Raw genomic sequence first — 14,450 nt, 5'->3', positions numbered from 1 at the left:
TACCATGGCCTGCCTACTGATCAGCTGTGTTGGGGAACCCACCCACACAGGGCCGTCTCGAGCAGGTTGGGCGCCCTGGCGCTGAGGCGTGGAGATCGCTCCGGTGCCCCCGCCCTCGCAGCGCGCAGCACAGCGCCCCCCTTGACGGCCCGGCACCCTGGCGCCCCGCGCCACCGGGAGTGCACCTAGAGCCGGCCCTGCACCCACACTCAGTTACACCTTGGCTGCTATTACTTTGGAAAAACCAAATTGGAAATCCACCAAGGTGCAATAAATTGAGGATTCTCTCACATCACATTTGCTTGCCATCTAGGAACCAGTTCTCTGGCATGGGTATGGCGGAGTGGATCTATTTGGCATATAGAAAAGATGTGATGAAACTGCTTCACCCAGTGCCTGCCAAGCTCAGAGCTCAAGAATTTACCATGTCACTCACTACTACCATGTCTAGGACCCCAGCAGAGACAGGAGACAAGCACAGTCAGAACAATGCAGAGCAGGTAGATTTTTTTCCTTTTCTTCCTGCTGTGCATTTGCTGCAGCTATCTCAGCAAGAGAGGAAAGCTACCAGACCATCTCTGGACAATGACCCACTTTGCGCGGTCAGGCGGAGTCCCCCAATACCCCAGGCAGCCCCCCGAGTGGAATAACAACACCAGAGAACGTTCTATGGGATTAAAATTGGCCACAACTTTATTAAGATTCAGATGTAGGGAGACCTTGGCTCAGCCACTGGGCGTTTATCCTTCCCAGTCCCCAGCCGGGGATCTGGGTAATTTCAGGGTTATCCAGCATATGTGGGGGTTGGGCTAGCTCTGGAGAACATACGCTCAAGCAGATAGCCTGTCCCCCTTTTTCGTCGCCGCTGGAGGGGAGGGCAATGAGGACCTCTGGGTGTATGGTAAATGCCTCCCCCTAGACCCCTTCACGGAAACCCTGGTATCATCGCCGCAATGGTAAATGGTAAATTTTGGTAAATGACTAAAGTAAAGGCCTGCAACCGCCACCCGAGACCGTAAATCGAAGCCTCGCAGCCAAGACTACCTACACCTGAAAAGACGCTTCGCAATCCGCCAACCATTCCAAGAGGCCATGCCTAATGTTGCTCAGCCAATAATTGTTACCAGTGGCTGTGAGGTGCACGCCATCGGGCCTGAACAGTTCCTTCCTGTATATTTTGATGTCGGGATGTTTCACCACGTGACCCCGAATGCATGTGATTGCTGCACGAAATGCCCTGTTTATTTTTTCAAAAGTATAATTAAGCCTGATAGGTGTGGAGTTGCCGCGCCATTGCAGGCATGGAAGAAGTTCTGACCAGAATATGGTGATGGTGGGGTACAGGGTATGTAAGATTTCCAAGCCTGCGATTGCCATCTTTATCAGCACAATGCTCTTAAGCATGACCAGGTCGTTCTTGCCAAGTTGGAAGACGACCGCATCTGGCGGGGGACGGAACGCAAACTCATGACGCAACCAGAGCATGAGCGCATCCCAGTACATTCTGCGATGCCCGAACCAAGAGACGATGATCTTCGGCTGAAAGCCCAGATGTTCATCAGCTAAACCCGTGGTGGCATGGACCGCTGCCAATGTACTATGCTGTGGCCATTGCTTGAGATTTTTATTTTTCTCTGCTCGTTTGCGGGTGGGAGAATAGTTTTGGTTTTTTTTGTTACTGTGCTGCCAATGTTGATATCATAGTTGGGAGGGGGGGTGTTCGTTTGTGTGTCTGAAATGTTAATATTTACATGGTTTTCAACATTTGTATTTTCTTTTTTATAATGTGATCTTCAATGTAAGTCTCTGGCAGACCTGTTAGGGGACAAGCCAATAGGTTTTAAGAAATACATGATAATAAATGCTGAAAGCAGCATGGCAAAGTGTCTTTGAGCTGCAAACTAGGATGGTACTTGAAGGAAACACAAGATGACTTCACCATGAGTCAAATCACTCAGGCCTGCTTAATCCATATGCTTTGCTTGTCCATTTGGTCATATGAATTGGGCATGGAAATAAATGTGGAAAAAACCCTGCATAGGCAAGCAATAGGTAGATGGGAATATTAGCAGGCCTCTACAAGTAAGCCTTATGTTTTTGTACATCAAAAGTTTCTTTTTTACTTATATAAAGAACAATGTATGCAGTCGTAACTATCCATCTGTATATTATTACAGAGAATGACAAAATAATGACTCACCTGCCTTTTGTTATCATTTCCCCCTGTTTCTTTTCTTTTGACGGTGCCACTATTAGCTCTGTATTTATTAGTTCTTAGTTCCTGAGGCCATAGTATTCAGAATAAGGGTAGTGAAGCCTTGGAGAGGATAAAACAGACTGATGGATTTTCTTTTTAGTGCCAGCGATTCATCTTATTTCCTGCAGTCTTTGAGTGAAGTGAACCAGGCATCTGACTTCCTCTTCCCTAACTGATGAAGAAGTCTAAGGATAGAATAAGGGCATTGATTTCATAAACAATAAAGATAATTAGAGTCAACCTAGATCTTCCCTTTTCATCCCTCCCTCCCTACTAATGCGACAGGGAAATTGAAATATGTGTGTTGTGGAGATGTACAGAATAATAACTAACTTGGAAGTATTAATCAGTGACTACACAGCCTAACAGCATTTGGAAATGAGCCGATTTCAGCACTGTTAACCCTCCTACAGTATCTTTACCTGTAATCAAAAAAAGGGATATGCATGTACAGGGAGCCACATGTTTGCTGTGAGTTTTACCTGGGACTTCCGATGCAGCAAATTCCACTGCTAAAGAGACAAACCAGTTCCTACATCACCCTCCCTTTCACACTGCATTATATATACCATATTTTGGGATGGGTGCCAGAGTCTTTTTGAACATTCCTTGCTCCAGTGCATTTCCCCATTAAAGCAATTTGTCTGATTTTTGATGTTCAGAAGCAGATACGCTGCAGCAACGTACCTTGGGGTTGGTTCAGCACATACTGTGTTCCCTGTTGGCAAAAAAAGAGAGAAATACAATAATTAACTGATGGCCTACCCAACAGTGAATGTGCTGGTATCACTGAGGATTCATATACTAGACTACCATAGGGAAAGTCTTCTTCTTTGCCTCACTTTGCTTGTATCTAAACAGAGTGCTGAAAAGCAAACGAATCAGGAAGGTGATTTTAGAATAAATCCCTCTTTTTAAATTTAAGTGGCTTATATGTTGTTGTTTTTCCAAATAAGTAAATATTTAATATTTACTCATTAACACATATGTATCTCGAGAAGTTGAATCACATAATACCTCTGTCTTTTCCGAATTCAGCTTAAATTTGTTGGCACACACCCAGCCTGTCAACACCACCAAGTGGCCTGATTCAGATGGAACAAAGCTAGAGCTGGGTGTCAGCTGCATGTTAATGACACTTTGCTCCAAAACTCCTGAAGGCATTTTCCAGCATAGAATCATAGAATCTTAGAGTTGGAAGAGACCACAAGGGCCATCCAGTCCAACCCCCTGCCGAGCAGGAAACACCATCAAAGCATTCTTGACATATGCCTGTCAAGCCTCTGCTTAAAGACCTCCAAAGAAGGAGACTCCACCACACTCCTTGGCAGCAAATTCCACTGCCAAACAGCTCTTACTGTCAGAAAGTTCTTCCTAATGTTTAGGTGGAATCTTCTTTCTTGTAGTTTGAATCCATTGCTCTGTGTCCGCTTCTCTGGAGCAGCAGAAAACAACCTTTCTCCCTCCTCTATATGACATCCTTTTATATATTTGAACATGGCTATCATATCATCCCTTAACTTTCTCTTCTCCAGGCTAAACATGCCCAGCTCCCTAAGCCGTTCCTCATAAGGCATTGTTTCTAGGCCTTTGACCATTTTGGTTGCCCTCCTCTGGACACGTTCCAGCTTGTCAGTATCCTTCTTGAACTGTGGTGCCCAGAACTGGACACAGTAATCCAGGTGAGGTCTGACCAGAGCAGAATACAGTGGTACTATTACTTCCCTAGATCTAGATGCTATACTCCTATTGATGCAGCCCAGAATTGCATTGGCTTTTTTAGCTGCTGCATCACACTGCTGACTCATGTCAAGTTTGTGGTCTACCAAGACTCCTAGATCCTTTTCACATGTAAGGCTCTCAAGCCAGGTGTCACCCATCCTGTATTTGTGCCTTTCAATTTTTTTTTTTTGCCCAAGTGTAGTACTTTACATTTCTCCTTGTTAAAATTCATCTTGTTTGCTTTGGCCCAGTTGTCTAATCTGTTAAGCTTCATATAAATACAGTGAGGGACAAAATGGGATCCTGCAGAACACCGCTGGCTTTCCACACTACTTTCTGGAAACGCCCCTAGAGATTGGAGTGGAACCACTGAATTACATGCTCCCAATCCGCTCCTCCCTGAGCCACCCCAGATAGTAGGGATACTATGGTCAAATGGTATCAGAAGCAGCCGAAAGGTCAAGGAGAATAAGCAGGGTCAGTTTTCCCCCATCTCTCTCCTGATAAATGCCATCAACCAGGGCAGTTTCAGGGCCATGACCAGGCCTGAAGGCAGACAAATAGAGCCAAAGATGAATTTTAACAGGGAGAAATGTAAAGTACTAAACTTGGGCAAAAACAAATGAAAGGCACAAATGCAGGATGGAGGCACCTGGCTTGAGAGCAGTACATGTGTAGAGGATCTAGGAGTCTTGGTAGACCACAAACTTGACATGAGTCAACAGTGTGATGTAGCAGCTAAAAAAGCCAATGCAATTATGGGCTGCATCAATAGGAGTATAGCATCTAGATCAAGGGAAGTAATAGTACCACTGTATTCTGCTCTGGTCAGACCTCACCTGGAGTACTGTGTCAAGTTCTGGGCACCACAGTTCAAGAAGGATACTGACAAGCTGGAACGTGTCCAGAGGGAGCTGGTATGTTTAGCCCAGAGAAGAGAAGGCTAAGGGGTGATATGATAGCCATGTTCAAATATATAAAAGGATGTCATATATAGGAGGGAGAAAGGTTGTTTTCTGCTGCTCCAGAGAAGCGGACACAGAGCAATAGATTCAAACTACAAGAAAGAAGATTCCACCTAAACATTAGGAAGAACTTTCTGACAGTAAGAGCTGTTTGGCAGTGGAATTTGCTGCCAAGGAGTGTGGTGAAGTCTCCTTCTCTGGAGGTCTTTAAGCAGAGGCTTGACAGCCATCTGTCAGGAATGCTTTGATGGTGTTTCCTGCTTGGCAGGGGGTTGGACTGGATGGCCCTTGCGGTCTCTTCCAACTTTATGATTCCATGATTCTATTAAATATTCAGATTCCTCCAAGCATGTCTGAAACTGGACCACCATCACCTTGAGCATTTTGCTACGAAAGGAACATTTTCCAGTGGGCAATAGTTGTTTAATGCTTCTGGGTCCTTAAAGGCAGAGGGTACCCCCTTTTTCTCCAATGAAGCATCAATCACTCCCAGGACCCAGCCAGTCAATTCCCTTCAGCTAGCTTTAAGAAACCAAGATGGGCAAGAGTCAAAGGAGCAGGTGGTTGGGCACCATAGCTGCCAAGTTATCCCTTTTTTAAATGGATTTTCCCTTATGCTGAATAGGCTTCCTCGCAAGAAAAGGGAAAACTTGGCAGCTATGTTGGGCACACATCTTCAAGCAGCTTGTCCTCATCCTCAGGCTGCAATAATCACAACTGATCCAGTACAGATGGAAAATACAGTGCACTGGATGCCTCCACTGGACTTGGTCTAACTCTGACAAATGCCTCTCGGCAAAGCTCTGCAGGATAACTACCTGCAGATGCAATAGTGGTGAATAAGTAAGCTTTCTTTGCGCGCTCCCCCCCCTCAAGTTTTAGGTGCAGTAATGCAACCTTGCATGTGTTCAGACTGAGATTTATGCCACTTACATTGCGGCACAATGAAAAATTCTGTAGTGGAAGAAAACTAACTCTGCAAAGTTTCTGTTTGAGCAATTGTTCAATACTGCAAGAAACCAGGTCCTCCAATCACATTAGACATAAAATGTAAACTGGAACATCGGGATCTGATTGCATGCTAAGGTTATACACACATGACAGGCGGGATATGTAATTCCGCATATATATGATCTGAGATAATTTTAGAGTTATCTATAGTATTATCCTACTCTCGTCAATAAGGTTAGTAGTTTGTACTTCAAACTTGCAGTCCAAGTCATCCAATAGTTCCTGCAGCAGCTGACCTTTTCTTTAAGAATAAAATGTCAAGCACGACTTATGTAGGGAAAAAGGAAGGTTTAATATATATATATAATCATACTTTTTCCATCTGTGGGGTCTCTTGTGGCTTCATCTGAAATCTTCTCTGAGACTTCAATAGTTTTTGAAGAATCCCCCAGAAAGCACTAAACCCCAATGGATGCCTCAAGACCTCTTCTTTTTCTTTAAAGACTTCTGCTCACAGGAAGAGGGGAAAAAAATCACCACCAGGTATTCTCCCTAGAATACAAACTTGATGTACTTTAAAGTCATTTTGGCAACAGGATCCCTGCTATAGTTTGCTTCATGTTAGCTAGGGCGGAAAAAAATAAGCTCTAGTTCCTTTCTCTCTCCCTAGAACAGGGGTAGGCAACCTAAGGCCCGTGGGCCGGATGCAGCCCAATCGCCTTCTCAATCCGGCACACGGGTGGTCCAGGAATCAGCGTGTTTTTACATGAGTGGAATGTGTGCTTTTATTTAAAATGCATCTCTGGGTTATTTGTGGGGCATAGGAATGTGTTCATTATTTTTTTCAAAATACAGTCTGGCCCACCACATGGTCTGAGGGACGGTGGACCGGCCCATGGCTGAAAAAGGTTGCTGACCCCTGCCCTAGAACCATTCACTCATTTATCAAAATCTATGGGATAAATGTTTTAGATGGTAGACTGCAGTTGGCTTTCGCACCCTCTGGGTTCCCCTCCACCCCTGTTTGCCATAGTATGGTCATGGAAGGTACACTCCCCCCATAAGCTGCCAAGTACCCCGTTTTCCCCGGGAAACCCCCGTATTTTCTTACCGTTTACCGCAGGTGTCCTGAATGGCAAAATACCCCGTATTCCCCCGGATTATGGAGCGCCTGCCGGCGGCCATGTTCTTCTGGTGCTGCACCGGCACCGGAATTCGCTTCTACGCACTTCCGGAGTGCGTAAAAGCGACTTCTGGCGCTGCGGACATTTTGGAAATGGGCACAGCGGCATCGGAAGTCGCTTCTACGCATGTCCGGAAGTGCGTAGAAGCGACTTCCGGTGCCACGGCGCTGCTGATCCTGGATTTTTCAATCCAGAATTTGGCACCTATGACTCTCCCCCCCTTGCTTCTCTGTCCTGTTTAGCCTATCCACTTTGACTGTCTGCAGCCTGAGAATGGCCACCTTGGTAGATTGGTGTCTTGTGGAGGCCAGAATCCTCATAACCCTATCAAGAAATCCAGCCCTCTGGCAGGAGGCTAGAATGGATACAAACCCAATGCCTGAGCTAAAATCCGCATACATCTGGAATCGATAAAGTTGTGGCCATTTCTAAACCAGATGGTTGTCTGTTTGTACTTGGTCATCACCTCTTACCTATAGCCACTGCACGGGAAGGGTTGCACTGAGACTGAGACCGCAATACCTGCTTACTAAAATGTTAAAACGGGCATATTGAATTCAGGGTGCTGGCAATATCAGACAAGTACCGAGTCTTAGATGAAAATCCCCACTCACCATCCAAGATGTTTTAGATCACTGTTTGTTTAATTAGTCAAACCTACCAGTCACTTCTTTCTTTTGCAAAAGTAACTCCAACAAGAAACAAACAGAACATACATTAAAACCAGCACAAATCAAAACATAAAAAAGCTAAAACACATTGACATTTTTTTTAAAAGGAAGGCAGGATAAAAGCATCTCATTTACTGAAGGAGGCCCCAGAAAATTAAAAAGCCAAAGGCTTGGTAGAAAAGAAATGCTTTTGCCTAGTGCCTGTGTGTGTGTGTGTGTGTGTGTGTGTGTGTGTGTGTGTATATATATATATATATATATATATGTGGTGCCAGACGGGCCTCACTGGGGAGAGCATTCCACAAGTGGGGAGCCATCACTGAAAAGGACCATGCTTGTGTTGCCACCCTCTAGATCTCCTGTGGAGGAGAAAATGTCCTCAGATGATGACTGCAGGGTTCATATGGGAAGAGGCAGTCAATGAAGTAGTGGGGTGCTGGGGCATAAGTCTTTATACAGAGATGATATCTCTGCAAAAAAGACAGATGGATTGTTACTGTACACATGTTCTGAGTATCAAGACAACTCCAATGGAAGGGTGATGTAGTTACCAAAGCAGATCGATCTTACCTGAATGGATTTTACCTAATTCCTGTCTTGCTTCTTAATCTTAATGAGAGGCTTAATTTTTTTACCTAAAAATACACACGGTATATCACATATTACTGTATATGCATTATAATGTGTGCTATTATATGCACAGTGGTACCTCCGGTTGCAGACGGGATCTGTTCCGGAGCTCCGGTCGGATCTTGAGGTTTTTGCAACTGGAGGTCCCTGTTCTGCGCATGCGCGCGGTGCGGTAGAGTGCTTCTGTGCATGCGCACACGGCGAAACCCGGAAAAATACTTCCAGGGTTTCCACGCGTGTATCCCAAAGGATACCTAACCAGAGGTGCTTGTAAGTAGAGGTACCACTGCATACTATTATATGCATAGTAACCAGCACATAAACAGTTGCACACAGCAATGCAGAAATCTGTATAAAATTGTGTAAGTAACATTATACTGCATGGAGCTTGACTCCTTTATACAAGTGACAGGAATAATATGTGCTACTTTTGTACTTTGGTGTATACTATAATCATTTGGGCTTTTTTAAAATTAAAAAATGGCAATACATGAGCAGCTTACCTATAAGTGACCATTTGATTCAAGAGGCAATCAGACACAGGCATAGCTCGATCAGGCTGAGTATGTCAGATCCCATGTATAAATCCATTTAATATGGATTCCTCCTCCAGCCATATTCAAATCCATTCTGACTTTGCTTCTTCACCTTCCCAGGTGACATAATTCATTGTAATCTGCACATTTCCTTAGCCTAACATAGTTTGGTATAGCAGGAGGAACCGTTATTGTATGAGATCTTTCAATAACCATTGGTGATGGTTTTTAAATGCTTTAAAATGTTTATTATTATTATTATTATTATTATTATTATTATTATTATTAATTATTGAGAAATGTCATGTTTCATTTTATATCTTTGTAAACCCTCTAGAGGTTTTATTTTTTACAATCAAGTGGTATCAAGTGGTATATAAATTCTGGTAAATAAAAAGAAACAATACCTTCAAAACACCCTTGGGCAGTATCGTATTTGCTTCTGCAGCTCAGTTTAGGGGAAAGGCACTTGAAATAGCAAATAGTGAAATTAAAAAATTCTCCCTTGCTGTTTCTCTTGAGACTGGCAATTAGACCTGTGAAAGAAACACAGCCTTTTCTCTCCTGTGGTGTAATGACAGAATCAAAAGCAAAGAAATATATGCATCAGGATATCAATACGGAGTTTGCCTGAATTATCATTTGAAATGGAAAAAAAAGTGTTTGATTTGTATTCCTCCAGCCTTTTGTCAATCAACAATATTCATGCATCTCCGTATAGAGAGCACAAGGCAGCACATTTGTTGTGGAAGACATACTTGCATTAATATGTATTTATTTTCAGCTGCCTCATCTAGTCTAGTTTCTCATCAGTGTCCTTTTTCTGTAAGATTTTTCTTGATAATCACAGACTTCTGAAAAGTGTATTGATGTAAACTTTGGAAAAGTAGAAAGATGCAACAGTCGGCTTTGATTAAATTTGGAACCAGGTTATATAGTAGCCTCGTGTGAAGAATAGCAGTTAATTAAAAATTAAGAGAGGCACTACAATTCTTTGTTAAAGCTGCCATAAAAGTGAAATTAATGACCTGTGCTATCTGACTTGGTTGAGCTTCCACTTGCTTATTCGACCCACAACCCATTTTGGAAATTACAACTGCAGATCATGTTTCTTCATTGCATCTCAATTGACCCTTTGACTCTGAGCTTGAGCTGTGCTGGTGCACCAGTCAGGTCTGCACATACATTGCATGGGGTTATGGTGCCCATCTCGCTTTCTGGCCGAGAGAGCCGGCGTTTGTCCGCAGACAGCTTTCTGGGTCATGTGGCCAGCATGACTAAGCCACTTCTGGAGTAACAGGACACCGTGACGGAAACCAGAGCGCATGGAAACGCCATTTACCTTCCTGCCACAGCAGTATCTATTTATCTACTTGCACTGGCATGCTTTTGAACTGCTAGGTTGGCAGGAGCTGGGACAGAGCAACGGGAGCTCACTCCGTCACACGGATTTGAACCGCTGACCTTCTGATCGGCAAGCCCAAGGGGCTCAGTGGTTTAGACCACAGCGCCAACCCACAGCCTGCTTCTCTGAGTATGGATAGTACATAGCTAGATCAGAGTGATCCTGTTTAACCAAAGGGACAGTCAAGACTCCTGTGTCTATATATTAGCCCAATGCCTTCAAGTTCATCACCAATTTGAAAGTGTTGTTCTGGCCAGATGATTTCAAGAATGCGCACACCGTAAGTAGCACATGTTTGCAGATGGCAACATCAACACACATGTTGGATATGCATTGATTCTTTTAATTTTAGAGGGGGAAGGATGACCTGTTCCCCCCCAGAGTGTTCTGTGAGTGCTTTTCTCATCATGGACACTACATAATAGTTAAACATAACAATCATGTTGTTGTTGTTGTTGTTTAGTCGTTTAGTCGTGTCCGACTCTTCGTGACCCCATGGACCATAGCACGCCAGGCACTCCTGTCTTGCACTGCCTCCCGCAATTTGGTCAAACTCATGTTCGTAGCTTCGAGAACACTGTCCAACCATCTTGTCCTCTGTCGTCCCCTTCTCCTAGTGCCCTCAATCTTTCCCAACATCAGGGTCTTTTCCAAGGATTCTTCTCTTCTCATGAGGTGGCCAAAGTATTGGAGCCTTCATGGATCAATGCCCCTTCATGGATCAATGCCTTGAATAACTCAGAGAAGCTATGAGCTATGCCATGCAGGGCCACCCAAGATGGACAGGTCATAGTGGAGAGTTTTGACTAAACGTGATCCACCTGGAGAAGGAACTGGCAAGCCACTCCAGTAACCCTGCCAAGAAAACTCCATGGACAAAGACGATAGGCATAACAATCATACCTTAACTTAATATATTTATTGTGGCATTACTGGCTGTGCTTTGGGGAAGCTTCTTTCGCTATTCCCAGAGCATAGCTTGAAGCACTAGAAACACCTTCAAAATGACCGAGCACCGAAAAACTCAAAATTTTATTTCAATTGTGTAATATTGACCACGAGCCACTGAAAATTTATTATCTGCCTGCAAACCTCCAACATCCAACATCAGGTTGCTAGAAATAAGAAGAAAATGTCTTTGTAGCTGAGCCACTAGGTGGCAATCTTGTTCTATATGTCTTGGCTTCCCCATCTATATCCAATAGCTAGCCAATAGAAAACTTTACTGTTCTCTGCAGAACTTGAAATTTTATACCTACTATTTTTTAGGCCTGAATTATGTATAGTGGTTTTATTATATGCACTACCATCCACTAGGGAGAGCATCACCAAATATATTTTCTTTTGGCCCGCAGCGGTTAGTGTCATACCGAGTGAGTGCTATTGATGGAAAGCCAGCAACGTACGCAGGCCAGTTCCTTTGCCTGTTCGTGTGCACAGAAATAATGCTGAAAAATGGCCGAGGATTTGCAGGGAGTTATGCTCTCTGTGCTTAAATCTGCAATAATTCATGTGACTTAATGTTGCCAGCTTCAGATCAGAAGTGAAAATTGTATTTTTAGGTTTGGGGTGGTGAGTCAATGGTTATAGCCAATGTAGTGCCTCTAGAAGTTGCTGGACTACATCTTCCATCATCCCTGAGCATTGGCCATGCTGACTGGGGCTTATGAGAGCTGAAGTACAATGACTGGATGGCACCAGCTTGGCTGGGATATACCTTTTCAACTCTCCTCCTCCTCCTCCTCTCCTTCCTTCTTGGTGGTAGTGTGTGGTGGGGCACTATGGGTAGGGCTACATTGCTTTCCTGAGAGCCAGCATGGTGTAGTGGTTAAGAGCAGTGAACTCGTAATCTGGTGAACCGGGTTCGCTTCCCCGCTCCTACACATGCAGCTGCTGGGTGATCTTGGGCTAGTCAAACTTCTCTGAAGTCTTTCAGCCTCACTTACCTCACAGAGTGTTGTTGGGGAGGAAGGGAAAGGAGATTGTTAGCCGCTTTGAGACTCCTTAAGGGGAGTGAAAGACGGGATATCAAGTCCAAACTCTCCTCCTCCTCCTCCTCCTCCTCCTCCTCCTCCTCCTCCTCCTCCTCCTCCTCCTCCTCTCCTTCCTTCTTGGTGGTAGTGTGTGGTGGGGCACTATGGGTAGGGCTACATTGCTTTCCTGAGAGCCAGCGTGGTGTAGTGGTTAAGAGCAGTGAATTCGTAATCTGGTGAACCGGGTTCGCTTCCCTGCTCCTACACATGCAGCTGCTGGGTGACCTTGGGCTAGTCAAACTGAAGTCTCTCAGCCTCACTCACCTCACAGAGTGTTTGTTGGGGGGGAGGAAGGGAAAGGAGATTGTTAGACGCTTTGAGACTCCTTAAGGGGAGTGAAAGGCGGGATATCAAGTCCAAACTCCTCTTCTTCTTCTTCCTCCTCCTCCTCCTCCTCCTCCTCCTCTTCGACTTCTTCTTCCAAATACTACACATCTCTGCCACTTACTGTCAGGAGCTCAGCAGGAGCTCAGTTTGGCAGCAGAACTAGTCCAGTGTTCCTGCCAAGCTTCCCACTGCCTGTCAGAGACTGGCTGGATGCTGAGGAGTGGTGGAAGATGCCTGACCAACCCCCCCCCCCCGCCGGGAAAGCACAGAGGGGAGGGGATTTGGATCCTGGCTTTGGGTGGTGGGAAACCAGCCTCATCCCAGAGAAGGGGGGGGGAGCTGTGGTGGGGAGGAGCAGCTCCACCACAGAGCCAACCTGACAGCTTCTCTGCTGACACCCTAAAAGTCCCCCTCCCACTCCCAGAACAAGGCATCTATTGCATGTTACCCAGCAGAGAGTAGACAGAAACAGAGATGGTCCCTTGGGGCTCGCCGTAAGCAGAGGGAGAGACCTGACACGGATGGATAGGGAGTGAAGGGGAAGTTACAAGCCAGTCCAGGCAACTGCTTCATCTAGACCAGGCATCCCCAAACTTCGGCCCTCCAGATGTTTTAGACTACAATTCCCATCATCCCTGACCACTGGTTCTGTTAGCTAGGGATCATGGGAGTTGTAGGCCAAAACATCTGGAGGGCCGCAGTTTGGGGATGCCTGGTCTAGACAGGAGCAACCCTTAGACATCTCTGTGTGTTCTCTGTTCTGCTTCCTTAATCAAGAAACTTAACTGTAAGTTAGATGGCATTTCTCTGTCTTTCTCGGATCTGCAAACAACCTGTTCTCCTTGATGGCTCCCTGACAAAGCCTTGCCACTTTCCTTCCCAGCAAGCAACAGCAGCAATTCATGGTGTTCGGGAGCCAGGAAAGCAACGTAGCCCCACTGTGCCACCCCACTGACCTCTATTGCTTCCTCATGAAATTTGCAAATATAAACTAAGCATTCCCGCTGCGTTTTGGTGCCTGCTGCAGAAAATCCAAATGAAAGGCCCTCCTACTAACTCCTACAACCCATTGGAACATTCTCTTGCACGAGCCCCACTTCAAACAACCTTACCTGGTTAGCTCAGTTGGTTAGAGTATGGTGCTGATAGCGGTTGCAAGTTTGATCCCTGTATGGGACAGCTGCATATTCTTGCATTGTAGGGGGTTGGACTGGATGATCCTCAGGGTCCCTTCCAACTCTACAATTCTATGATTCCATTTTTCTTGCTTAGACACACATGCCCCATTCATTTTATTAGGATTTACACAGGAGAATAGTAGAGTGTGCCTATGAGTCCAATGAGGTGTGGCCTGTGATGGCACTTCAAATCTCGTACGTGAGGCAGGTACTTCACCTTGCTGTATCATCAGGCCCTTTCTGCTGGTCATGTGAGACCACTCCCGAGGGCTTCTATTTTAGGATACCATGTCTCCAAGGAGATTTCTGACTAAACAACAAGAAGAACTTTCTGACAGAAAGAACTGTTCGGCCATGGAACATACTCCCTTGGGAGGTTGTGGACTCTCCTTCCTTGGATATTTTTGAGAAGAGGTTGGTTGGTCATCTGTCATGGATGCTTCAGTTGCGATTCCTGCATTGCATGGGGTTGGATTTGATGACCTTTAGGGTCCCTTCCAACTATGATTCTGTGGAACGGTTTTTGCATCTATGCCATTCATCTATTTCTTGTGTTTCTGTGATAGGTGTGAGAAACATTGATCACGAATC

Source organism: Zootoca vivipara, chromosome 3 (assembly GCF_963506605.1).
Source record: "Zootoca vivipara chromosome 3, rZooViv1.1, whole genome shotgun sequence".
Classification (NCBI taxonomy): Eukaryota; Metazoa; Chordata; class Lepidosauria; order Squamata; family Lacertidae; genus Zootoca; species Zootoca vivipara.
Note: the sequence above shows the minus strand (reverse complement) of the source record.